The 13,012-nt window shown below is 37.1% G+C and overlaps 1 protein-coding gene across 2 annotated transcripts in view; it reads right to left on the minus strand.

Annotated features, from left to right (window-relative positions):
• The window catches only part of ctbp1 (C-terminal binding protein 1), a 226,055-nt gene that overhangs the window by 208,820 nt on the left and 4,223 nt on the right, over positions 1-13,012 (minus strand). The window lies entirely within an intron of this gene.

A 13,012-nucleotide genomic window follows, 5' to 3' on the forward strand; every position in this document is an offset into this window, starting at 1 on the left:
TCTGAATGAAACCACTGCAGCTCAAAGCTGCTCCAGGTCCACTGACTTTACTAATGGATATCAGAATTGAGCTAATTTGCCTCCCTGTTTCACTTCTGTGCAATTGTCAGATTACAGGAATTGTTAAGTAAAGGGAAAAAACAGGAATTTAAGGAGAAAATTTCAATTTCTCAAATATAATTGTATGCAAAAAATAAGAAACAACATGATTACGACATTGTTATATTCATACACACTTAAAATACTCATAACTATTCACCTTCAAAAGTAATAACCTGCTGTTATCTGTGAGCTGTGTCTCTGTTTTGTGTTGTCTTTAAGACTCAAAATGAATCAGAGTGAAGACCTTTAGGCCTGTTTTATGTCACCAAACAAGATATCCCTTGATGTGACGGGAGTACAATCCATTTAAATCCAGTTAAAAGCCTCCTAATTTTCGGCTTGAGTTATACTTGTATAATACCTGTTCTTTACCACCACTGTGGTAAAGCAGATCTGCACACTACAGTGTTCTGTGCAGAGCTATAGGCAACAGTGTTGTAGCATTAGGGCTCTAGACTCACATCTGAAAGGTTGCAAGTTCACATTCCTGGTAGTATACAACTGTTTATACCCCAGAGCAAGGTACATCATTCCGATTGCTTCAGTACAATTCCCAGCCATATCAATAAATATATCTGTAACTTGCTTTGGATAAAAAAACATCTAAACCAGTTCAGAACATTACATTAACAAAAACGTGATAGCGCTCTATTTAAGACACAAGATCGCAAGCAAACCTTTGAAGAAAAAAGATCAGGCTTTTTAAGACCAGCCTAGTATTTTTGCACATTTGGAATAACCAGCTTGCAAAGATTACTTGACTCAGTGGTTCATCCAATATGAGAAGTTAAAAATCAAAAGAATTTTAGTCCCCAGAATTGACAATCATGGAATCTGTTCTGGATGAAGGTGGAGATACCAACATTTATGGGAAATGATGTATCTTCCACATCCACATAACCAGTTGCGACGCACAACATTTGCTGCCTTCACTTTTTGACTCCAGTGAGGTATATTATTGCTTGATAAAATACGACAGGCTACACAAAGGTTAATGATGACTAACATCTACACTTCTTAACAGTAAATAATATAATCATGGGAGGCAGCACAAAAAAAGGACTTTACTGTCACGCCCTCTGCAGCCAGAGGGTGCTCCTTCTCTGTCCTGTCTCTCATTTCCGGTTCTTTGCTGTCCTTCCGGTGTTTCTCTCTCTCTGGGGCTATATATTTCCGGGTCTTTCAGTCTGCCTTGGCTCAGCATTGACGTTCGGATGTCCTGAAATCCGCTTTACACCAGGTCGCTCCAGGTCTGCTACCTGAGGGCATATGGTTTCATAGGCATTCCCTGAACAGCTGAGCCCAGGCTAACCCCTGTCTCGCCGCTACGCATAGGGTCTTTTCGCTCTCTTGCCATTCTACGGTTTGTCCTCTCCGACATCCATGACATTTACTAGGAAAGGGACTGACTTCAGATACTAGTTATCTTTCCAACTGCGCAGGAAAATAACTCCTATCAAAAAAAGAATACTTTTAAAAAGTCTCAAGGCATGCTTGGAAGATTAGTGCAGAACTGGACTAGTATATTTGGGAAAGTGCAGAGCAACAGAATTACAACCAGAAACAAACTAAGAATAGAGCTTGAATTTACACTGGTATTTCAGTGGATGTAGGACTTGGATTCCTTTATAATGACCTAATTCAGTATGGAGTTCTCAAATAGCATTAATTATTCTGGATGGAAAGCTAAACTATAGCACAGACAATATTGCTTTTAAGAACAAAGGACGGTAAAATCTAACTATTTGTTTAAATTGCTGAAACACATTGGACTCATTGTGTTGTTCTGCATTGTGTACCAGTAATACGTATGTCTATGGCTGTGAAGTATTTGGATTGATATAAATGAATTATATTTAATAATCCTAATTCATATAAATTCTAAGAAGTGCTTTTACTTAGGAATGGACATGGGCAATTTCAGTATACTGGATCACAATCTACAGTAAGCTTCCTTGGAAATGTTTACTAACCATTCAGGGTTTTTTATCAAATAGACAATAATGATAACAATTTGAACACACATCGACGGCTACAATCTTAATTTGTCAGCAAACTAACTGCTGATGGTTTGGATTTGTAAATCGCATAAATTTGTTGACAAAGTGGAGAGTGACAGTCTAAAAGAGAATATGCATTTTCAACTACCCACGAGGCCCACTGCCAATTAGAATATTGTAAGTTTGATCTTTAGAGATGCTCCTCAACAAAGCTTCTGTTAAAGGACTACCACCAGCCAGAGCTGATAAGCTGTGGGCTTTCTAAGTTTGTGGCTCAAGATAACCTACTATAGGACCTCAAGCACCAATGTATCAGTTTTGCCAGTGAGAGACACTTTGCTCCTCCTATCAGTGCTAACTCTCCTGTAAAGCAAACAACCGTGACAGGTGGAGCACCATTCTCCCCAGGACGTATAGGGGTTTACGGGGTTTACCGCAGACTAAACTGATCAACAATTATTATTTTTAAAAAAGGAAAACTGAACAGTGCCTATCAGGCTTTTGCTTAAACAGAACTGCTATTGAAGAAAAGCTAACTGTTACTGGTTTATTCATTTCTACCTAAGAATTGAAAACATTTTTTTTCTCATCAGAGCCAGATATACTGTAATGCTCCTTGGTACAAGGGGGTCCCACTATGGCTCACCGACTGTATCTCAGGGGTGATGACGAAGAAGCTTGTAGAGGAGTATTACTGAAGTGAGCGAGGAATGGTTGTATGTTGCCATTCCTCGCTCACTTCAAATTTCATTGCACTAAGAATGTATTTAGAAAAAAATACACCTACACTATTCTTAAAATTCAATTAATTTTGTATAAACAGCCTTTCAATTAAATCAAACCCTTCTGGATATTCAGTTTCAGGGCGATTTTAATGTGAAAAATTTCAAATTACTTCAATCAGTCAAATGCAAGGTCTCACAATCATTCAATTTGAAAACAAATGCCTTTAGATTTTCTGTACGAGTTGCTGCAGCTTTTTAAAAAATATAGAATTTTTTCAGGGTGTGTGTACATCAACATAGTAGGCCATGTCTCAGTTAACAAAGTTAAGTACTGACGTCAGAATATTAAAAATGATACAAATCTTAAATAACAGCTTGATGCGAATCCCTCATTGATTATTTGTTGGAATACAATGAAAATGAGTCACCCATATGCTACATTTGAAATCACCAAAAACGAATACACTGAAAATGGTGCAAAAGGTTAGTCGTCAACATTACCCAGATTTTTTTTGTACTTTTTTTGTACTTTTTGGAGCACCGTTAAATAAAAGAAAACAGCATAATATAAAAAACAATAACATGATTTTCAATCTATTTGTGTAGTTATTGTAGGCCTATATTGTTAGCATAGTGCTAACATCCAGTTTTCATATACTGTAAAAGGAATGACAACTGGAGAAAAAAAAAACAGTACAATACACTCATGCCTTAAAAGCCAGTTTAGGTAGATTATGGACTATGATATTAAAAGTCAATTTTACAGGAAAATAAACCATAAAAATATAAGAAACCATGAGGGTAAAATAGCTAAAGAACAAGAATGAGAAAAGGAAACAAATCATACATAAGTTAAAAATACCTGACTTTGAACACGGTATTACGGATCTCGAAGGAATCATTTTGATTTCATATTATTGGACAGACATTTGATGTTCAGCCTCTGGCAAAATGTTATTTGTTGTATAAAAAAAATCCTCCATTCCAGCAGAAAATGGCACATGAGGGACATCAACCACTAGGCTTGATGTTCTCTTACAGGAAATAACTGGCATCGGGTTGAACTCCCATGCGATTTCCATCTGAACACTACTTCAGAAAACATGCCAAATTCTATAAACATTATTAAGTAATAACCTGCGTCTCTTATTAAATATATTCTTCTAGTAACAATAGTCTTTCTGTAGTTACAAGAAAACCTTTACAAAGGTAGTAAGAGGTAAGAGGCTGTTTTAGAGTTTACAAGAAAAATATATTTATTTTGGCAAACTTGTTTTGCCCTTGCACCTGTTGTTTAACAGGACTTCAAGACTACTACATCTTTTGAGCTGCCTTTTCCTTGACAAAATACTTTTGTGCTTTGAGGGTTCCATGTTGATTTCCTTGAGTATGCAATTTGTCAAATGTGCAAATCACTAAAATAAAATTATTTCCCTTGCCCGCCACTGGCACACCATTTGAAAAAAACACTCCTTTAACTACTGGTGACCACACAATAGGCCAAACAACTTTCATCACAATACCTGCAACTACAAGACTGTATTCCCATTAATTTCCAAACAGGCAGTGAACTGAATTTCTGACGACTACCTACAAGACGCGCAAAAAAATAGAAGTCACCGCATGACAGGCAGTCAGCTAGAATCACTGACTTAGAGGAGCCAGCTGTTGGGCTTTTCACTCCTGATACCTGGCAGCTCAGCTCTTTCCTATTTAAACCATTTAAACCTATTTCAACCTATTTCAACAGCAGCCATATTACCCTGAAACTCACAACTGGCAACCCACTGAAGCTAAGCAGGTGTGAGCCTGGTCAGTACCTGGATGGGAGACCTCCTGGGAAAAACTGAGGTTGCTGCTGGAAGAGGTGTTAGTGGGGCCAGCAGGGGTTAGCGTATGTGTGGTTAGCGTACTGGTGCACTATGGCTGCCGTCGCATCATCCAGGTGGGGCTGCACATTGGTGGTGGTGGAGGGGATCCCCATTACTGTAAAGCGCTTTGAGTGGAGTGTCCAGAAAAGCGCTATATAAGTGTAAGCAATTATTATTATTATTATTAAACCGCTTACTCCTTCTCAGCAGGTATGTAAGGCAGGGTAAGAAAACATGCACTAGGCAGTGCAAGGAAGTCTCACAGCTCAGAAGTAGCTGAGTGCGCTTGCAGGTCTGCCTACTGAGAGAGAGAGATCAGACAATGACCCATAGTGTCATCAGAAGAGTTGACTGCTGCTTCTGTTCAGAAGAGTGATTTTGTTACACGACGATCAGAATAATGGGGGCTGTGTCACCTTTGACTGACCTTGTTGTCCATGCTATTGCTCTAACCACTGTTAACAGGGAATAGAGAATCAGCAAATGGTCAACACTCAGGAGTAAAGACCTCTGTCCTCTCTGGAAAAACCTTTCAAGGGCTGACGTTATTTTCATTATTTACATCATATAAGTAAATTTTAAAATCACTACTCATGACATTTTTTGCCAAATAGCTCGGCACAGAGGAGACTATGTCAGACTTTGAGTTTGAGTTTTTTTAATTTCAATGTGGCACTACTACACAGCCATTTATATGAAGAAGGCAAGTATTCTCACTTCTGAAACTACTGCATTGTGTTTTATCACATTCATTTTTCATTTTCTTTTTCACAATTCTTCAAACCACACTTTTGACAACCTCTAGAGGTGCTACATAAAACATTATCCAGATTATTAAATGTAGATGTATTGGTTTTAAAGGTCAAAATTAAACACAAATGAAGAAAAAAAATCTAGGACAGTTACAAAATCTGCACAAAAAGCAAAGGATATTAAAAAGTAAATCAAACATTTGGGATGGATAAGCATTTCCTTTTCAATCTAGCCCACCTGCACTTTATTGTTGGGTGAAGCTGTATTTCATGAACAAACAAAGGTTCCCACAGATAATGGATGCTTTGGCAAGATCTGGCCTGTGTCCAGCAGATAAGGATTTTATTGGCTTTACTGCATTTGCAGCATTTTAACAACCTCTCCTTATTCAAAATAATGTTCTCAACAGAAATTATGCCAAAGAGAAGTCTGTTCTCAAGCACAGGCATAGACATCTAGTTAAATTCCCCATTGTAAGCAACAAAAATAGTACAACTCATTATGGCTCAAGTATTTATTTGTAGACAACCTGTAAATTTGTGGACATGCTTCAGATGTTTGTTTTCTTCTATTAAATGCAGCTATGGACATCCATCTGAATGCCCTTCTATCTTTTCACTGCAAAATGTTTCAATATATACTGATATATATTATCATCACCTAGGCAACTGTGAAATGTATGTACTGTACTAAGAACATTCTCATCAACACTCGTATTCCTCAACCGCACTAAGAACAAATGTGTGGAACATTTTAATCTAGTAGTACAAAGCAAAATAAGTCAAAGGTAAAAAAAAAAACATTTCAACAGCAAGCCTTGTTATAACTGACATCTCCATATACAGAAAATAATATTCTTATATAGGCATATCCAGATTTTAGAGAGGCAATGAGCTGGAACATTTTGCATTCAAAAGTAAAAGTTGAGCAAATATTGACCATGACTGTGTACAGAGGCGTGTATGTATCTATTATAGCTTCCAAAAAAGATTATAATATGTTTTCACATTCACAGCAGGAAAAAATAGGATATTTTATACTTGTCCCATTTGATGCATTTGGAAGCGGAAGACTACAAAAACAGTGTGTTTTAGGAAGAGCAGATGGCATTAATCAGTGTTTTCAAATTGCTTTGAGTGAGAAAGTGCTGTTCTGAGTGTCCACTAGAATAATGATAACAATAAGACCAGAAGATATTAAACTGCTGTCAACAGATACAAAACAGAAGACTGGCTCTCCTGCCCTCTACTGCAGCTAAAGAAAACGCAATAGTATAACTGAGCAAAACATCACCAGATGTTGATAATTTGGAAATATTATGCATATTCACAACACCATTGTCTTGATAGTTGTATAGTTCTCTTGCAAGATTTTTTACGGATTCAAGGCTCAGCACGTTTTTTTCCGTTTCCCAGAATCCCAGAAGTACAATGTGAAATTATTCAATTGCAAGGAATACCATCCTCTCAATTTTAATGAGATGTTTTATACCCTGTCACATTGTCAGAGCTTGTCATCTTAGGACAGTAACAAAATTTTGTTCTCCTCATAATGTAATAATAAGAATGATTAACTCGGGTAAACACGTCAATTCTCCAAATGTGCTTCACCTTGTTGCACCTTCCAGAACCTAAGCAGGTTACTTTCAGTGCTATATTTGCATACAAAATGCAGCCTGCTTCAAGTCTAAAAATTAGGCTTTATCACATCTTAATGTTTACTGGCGATTTATTGTCTTCTTATAACTACATTACGCTGACAGGCTGATAAAACTGAACCGTTTAGCCTTGAACAGAGAAGATTACAAGCATTCAAAATTCTCAAAGACATTGACAAACTCAACCCTTAGGACTTCTTCAAAATGAACTGTGAAATAAAAATCAGAGGACATAAGTGAAAACTATGTGAACGTTATATTTGAAACAGAAAACAGGAGCAACTTCTTCATCCAATGGGCTATGCGAGTATGGAACAAGCCATGTGGCATGTGGCTGAAGCCAGTACTTCCTTCAAATAACAGCTGTATGAGATCCTTAGATCAATTAACAACCAACTACCACACGGGCCAGCTGGGCTGAATGGCCCTGTCTCTTTTGTTCTTATGCTCTGTACCTATGAAATACGAAACAACACTGTGCCTACTGTGGGCTAACATCATGGTTCAGGTCCATTGTGCAGCCTGAGGTGAGACTGATTAACATAAGCCATGTACAATCTGAAGGAGCAACGTTTTACAATAAAATAACTTCTTGATTTTCACGTGGTATAAATGCAATGGTTAGAATGTTATTTTAAATGAAGACAAAAGTCATGCGCAATGCTGTTCACATGAATAATAATAATAATAATAATAATAATAATAATAATAATAATAATAATTGCTTACACTTATATAGCGCTTTTCTGGACACTCCACTCAAAGCGCTTTACAGGTAATGGGGTCTCCCCTCCACCACCACCAATGTGCAGCCCCACCTGGATGATGCGACGGCAGCCATAGTGCGCCAGAATGCTCACCACACACCAGCTTTCAGTGGGGAGGAGAGCAGAGTAATGAAGCCAATTCATAGATGGGGATTATTAGGAGGCCATGATTGGTTAAGGGCCAATGGGAAATTTGGCCAGGATGCCAGGGTTACACCCCTACTCTTTTCGAGAAACGCCCTTGGATTTTTAATGACCACAGAAAGTCAGGACCTCGGTTTTACGTCTCATCCGAAGGACGGCGCCTGTTTACAGTATAGTGTCCCCATCACTATACTGGCGCATTAGGACCCACACAGACCACAGGGTGAGCGCCATCCTACTGGCCCCACTAACACCTCTTCCAGGAGCAACCTTAGTTTTCCCAGGAGATCTCCCATCCAGGTACTGACCAGGCTCACACCTGCTGAGCTTCAGTGGGTTGCCAGTTGTGAGTTGCAGGGTGATATGGCTGCTGGCCATATCATATTGCTGCTGACCACATGAAGACAAGTAATATCAATCATTTCCCCCACAAACTAAAATGCAGTAAAAAGGTAGCAGATACGTTACCACAAAATGCAAGGAGCACCGATCACAGGGAGAAAACTTAAAACAAACTCCCCTTAAAACAGACTTGCCCTGCTATACACAGCAATATTGGTGTCTTCATGATCTACTGTCAGTAAATTAATGTTCAAACCTGTACACTTCCAAAAGGTAAATCATCAAATGAGTAGAATTTTACATGCTGAAGAAATAACTTATTAAATAACTCAAGGCACACTAAGAATTGACAAGAACTTAAGGTGGCTGCAGCAAGGTTTGGCAAATCATCTCAAATGATGACAGCAAGTTTGCTCAGCTCAGTGGTTTACAGACTACATGCATCTATTGCCCAAAGGAAAATGCAACCAAATACTGACTGCTACACTCCAAAATTACACTCAGAAATGAATACATCATTTATGGTCACTTGAAATCAGTCAGTTGAATGCAAAGTATGTTTTTGTTCTAATGTAATCTAATGTATTAATGAAATTACCCCCAAAACAAAACATATCATATTGTATTTGATTGGACTTGTCATACTTACAAATTGCTCGACCCTAAAGCAATACAGTTTTTAATTTTGGAGGGCATGTTTGAAAGCCAAATACTGAAATGCGTGTTTGGGTCTCAGAAAAGTCAATCTGAAGAGAAGAATAAAAGACTCAGAAGTTCACAAAGACTTTAAGGCCATTACATTCTGGATTAGTTTCACCCGCAAAGCTGGGGATCTTACCACAAATAAAACCATTTAGCAATTACGACTAGTTAGCCATCAGTGAAATATATGGCTTTATTCTTTTGACTAATCATGAATGGGGTAAAAAGTTAATCCTCAGGATAAATACAATCTTCACCACTTTAATAATATTCTTCTGATTATTCTTTTTCAGTTCCTGAAAAGACAAAAAGCATATTATAATGTATCTGAATAGCAACACACAAGCGAAGTTTTCACTCTTCATGCACTTCAATTTGACATTATCTGAAGCCACAACAGAAAACTAAGATAAGGTTCAGTTCAATTAAAAAATGGAAATTCCTTACATTAAATTCCATTGATTACACAAACAAGTAGTAAAGCAGCCATACGGGGCAAAATATAGGAGAAATCCCCATGAATTAATGAAACATCTTAATGATAAAAACAAAGTCTCTGAATTCATGAGCAATAAACCAAACCTGATAAAAATGGTTTCCCATGATAAGTAACCAGCTCATGCATTATTTAAAACCTTAGTGATAAGATTAATAAAATTGAGAGCAAACTCTGCTAGAATTGCAATAATCATATATTGCACTTCTGATTGAACAGTAAAAAGGGCATATCTGTAATAGTCTCCTGATCTTAGTTACACTGGTAGTTTTATCATGAGGTATATCCAGCTCTCATTAAAAAACTCCAATGTTTTCTTTGCATTGTTTACACACTGTTCAGGTGTAATTATGTTCTCACAACCCATGAAGGAGTGTGTCACAGCCCAACCCTTTGTTTTTTTTTAGACAAGGAACTACACCCTAAAGAAGATAAGGCCTCTAAGCTAAGGTAAATTTCAATTTAAACTCACCTGAACAACAAGAAGTTACTTACACTTCACAATGTGGCATTTCCAGAAAACAGGTCTTTTATTTTTTAACTTACAAATATGGCTGCTAAAATCTCTTACATTTAAAAAATATCCTTTTTAGTATATTCACTTTTTTTCCCCAACACTGGAGAATATGTTGAATAAACCACTAAGGTGATATATAGTAAGCCCATTTTAGCCCTGAAGACCTCTGTAAAGTGTTTAGTTATGTTTTTCATGTCAGATTACCTAATCCGATTGTCAGTTCACTGGTGCACCTGAACTAAGAATGTAAAGCAAAGCACAGAGGATCAGTGGGGGTGGCAACTTCCCAGCAGTCCCTATATATTCATCTTGCACCTGTTGCTGAGCAACAGAAACCAGGAGGGCAGGGCTGGTCTTCACTGATCACTGCCTGGCATTTGTGTGTTCCTGTTCAGAATAAGCTACATTGACAGGATTTGACATGCTAACTCCAATATATGCCAAAGATATCCCTGAAGATATCTGTATACAAAAGGCAACACCCCAGACACACCACAAAGGGACAAAGAGTAATTCATTGGATTTTACAGTTATTGCACAAATCTTCTTCTAAGGCTCCAGGCCACTGTTACAGTCTAACTGGATGTTGCACAATCCTTCTGTCATTTCCTTAATATGAAGCTTAGAATCTGTGGTCACTTACATTATCTCCGGGCCAGTTAAGAGCTTCTTAGTGTAAAACTGAAAACCCTTCTTAGTTGTTGGCCATCCCTTGCCCTGTATCTCTCATATCATTCTCTAGACTCTGCAGTTAAACGAACAATCATTTCCAGCTTGAAAGTGAAACTAGGAAAACCTAGAACCAAGGCTGTAGCCAGGTGACTGTGTAATACAGTATAATAAAGAATGTATAGAACTTAATGAAGTTCATTTGCCTGTAAAAGAGTACATGTAAATAAAATGTTATAAGAATTAGTCCACAGAGACAAAATGATTAGGAAGTTAGCAAGGGGTTAATTCCCACTCAGATCATTGCAAATCCAATTAGCCGTATCCTGATGAATGGAACAGTTTGAAAAAGACAGTTTCTGCTGTGCCTTCTCGTGAGACTTATTAAGTTAATCTACCTAATTAGTAGTTTCCTGAAATATTATTTACTCTAACCATGTAATTTGCAGGAGGGGACCTGAATATTTATCCTTCACAAATTTAGAATACATTTCATTTTTGTTTTCATTTCAGGTAGTGTCACAGGAAGCAAGACAATTAAATAGTCAAATGAACATATAACTGACACACAGTACTAATTGTAGCTGTAATGGTTCTACTTTTGGCAAAAAGTTCTACATTTTTGGCTTCATACAGATTAAAAAGGAACACTCAGTAATTTTTAGAGAAAATGTTCAAAGAGATATAAAACTGTTTATTTTATTGTTCTAAACAGATGACATTTTCAGATTTTTGTGTAATTCAAACAAACCTGTGTGGATATTTTATGCAAAGATGCAACATACAATAGTGACAGAATGATGATGAAAAGTTCTTTACATCATAATCAATTAGCAAAACCTATAAAAAACACTGCCACCGCACAAAACTTTCCAAACCCACAGTTTCACTACAAACCATGACTCCCTCTCTCCTGGTGACACGGTTTATCACATTATCATGTGCCATTTAATTATCCTTCAGCAAGAGATCAAGGGATCTAAATCACAATTAGCATAGCTCTATCAGAATTAGGGAAATTTCACATCTTTGTGCAAGACCTTTAGAAGCACAAGGTAGAAAGTCATTCTCATCTTAATGGAATCAAACCCTTAAAGGTTCAGATACTGTTAACCTGGAAATTTCTAAAGCCTAAATCAACAACAGAAGTTCCTCCTTTTTACAGAACGTCCAAACATTAAAAAGTATGAAGCTGCAGTACATATTAATGCAAAAATGTAGGTACAAACTGAGAGCTTTCTTTCTTTCAATATAAACACCTCATGAAAACTGAATATACTTATCCTATAACAGTAAGATAATGAACCAAGAGAACACCCACATGACAACAGACTCTCCTTACAGGCCTTCTGACCCTGAAATAGGGAGGCCTGGGCTCTGATCCAGACAAGCTCAAAAATAAAATAAGGCTGCCATTTTCAATGAATCCTCCCAGTGAAGTTTAGTACACATCACAGAAGAATTCATACAATTAAAAACGTACAACCCTGCATCACATAGACCAAGTTCAGCGTTCTTAACGCTTAGTGACCACAAACAAATCTTTGTATGAAAAAGCCCTTCACATTGTATCTTTCAATATCAGCCCAAACTTAGCACAGTATCTTTTTTTTACAGTAAGTCACTACCTGTAATTTTAATGGAAATCTCCAAATCTACAATGGCAATGTTCAATTATCACACTGTTTCTGAAGCAATAGAAAACCATAGTATGGGATTTTGAACTTGGCTGATTAAAAATAATTTTCTATATCTCAAGAACTGCTTGAGCAAGAAATGTTCTTGGTGTCTTGTTATTTAAATTGAAGAATACAATTGTATATTGGTTGCTTGTGCAAATCTGGCTAGTGTATGTCACTAATTAGAATCATAAGATAAAAACAGAAATAATTTGTGATGCTTAAGAGGATCATTAAAAATTGCAGTTCTTAAAAAGTTCATATGGATGACATTTTAAGTGATTTTTCACCTTGCGTTGTGACCCTAAAAAGATATCAAAATACCTGGTCTCTAAAATAAAAAAGGTCAGAGCTGAACATATTAATTACACACTTTAAGAGTTACAGTACAGTTACAACATGCTTCATTACTCTGGCAGAGAATGACAAATCTCTACTCACTGCATACATTTTACAAGTGCTGACCTGACCTGGCAGTAGCACCGCAGCTCCTAGACAGATATTGTATTTCCTGGAAGAAGTCACATGAGAAACTGAATTTGAAAGAGCACGTCTTCTGAAAAAAACCAACACGCACACTGTCATTCT

The sequence above is a fragment of the Lepisosteus platostomus genome, chromosome 1, assembly GCF_059453375.1.
Source record: "Lepisosteus platostomus isolate fLepPlt1 chromosome 1, fLepPlt1.hap1, whole genome shotgun sequence".
NCBI classification, from domain to species: Eukaryota; Metazoa; Chordata; class Actinopteri; order Semionotiformes; family Lepisosteidae; genus Lepisosteus; species Lepisosteus platostomus.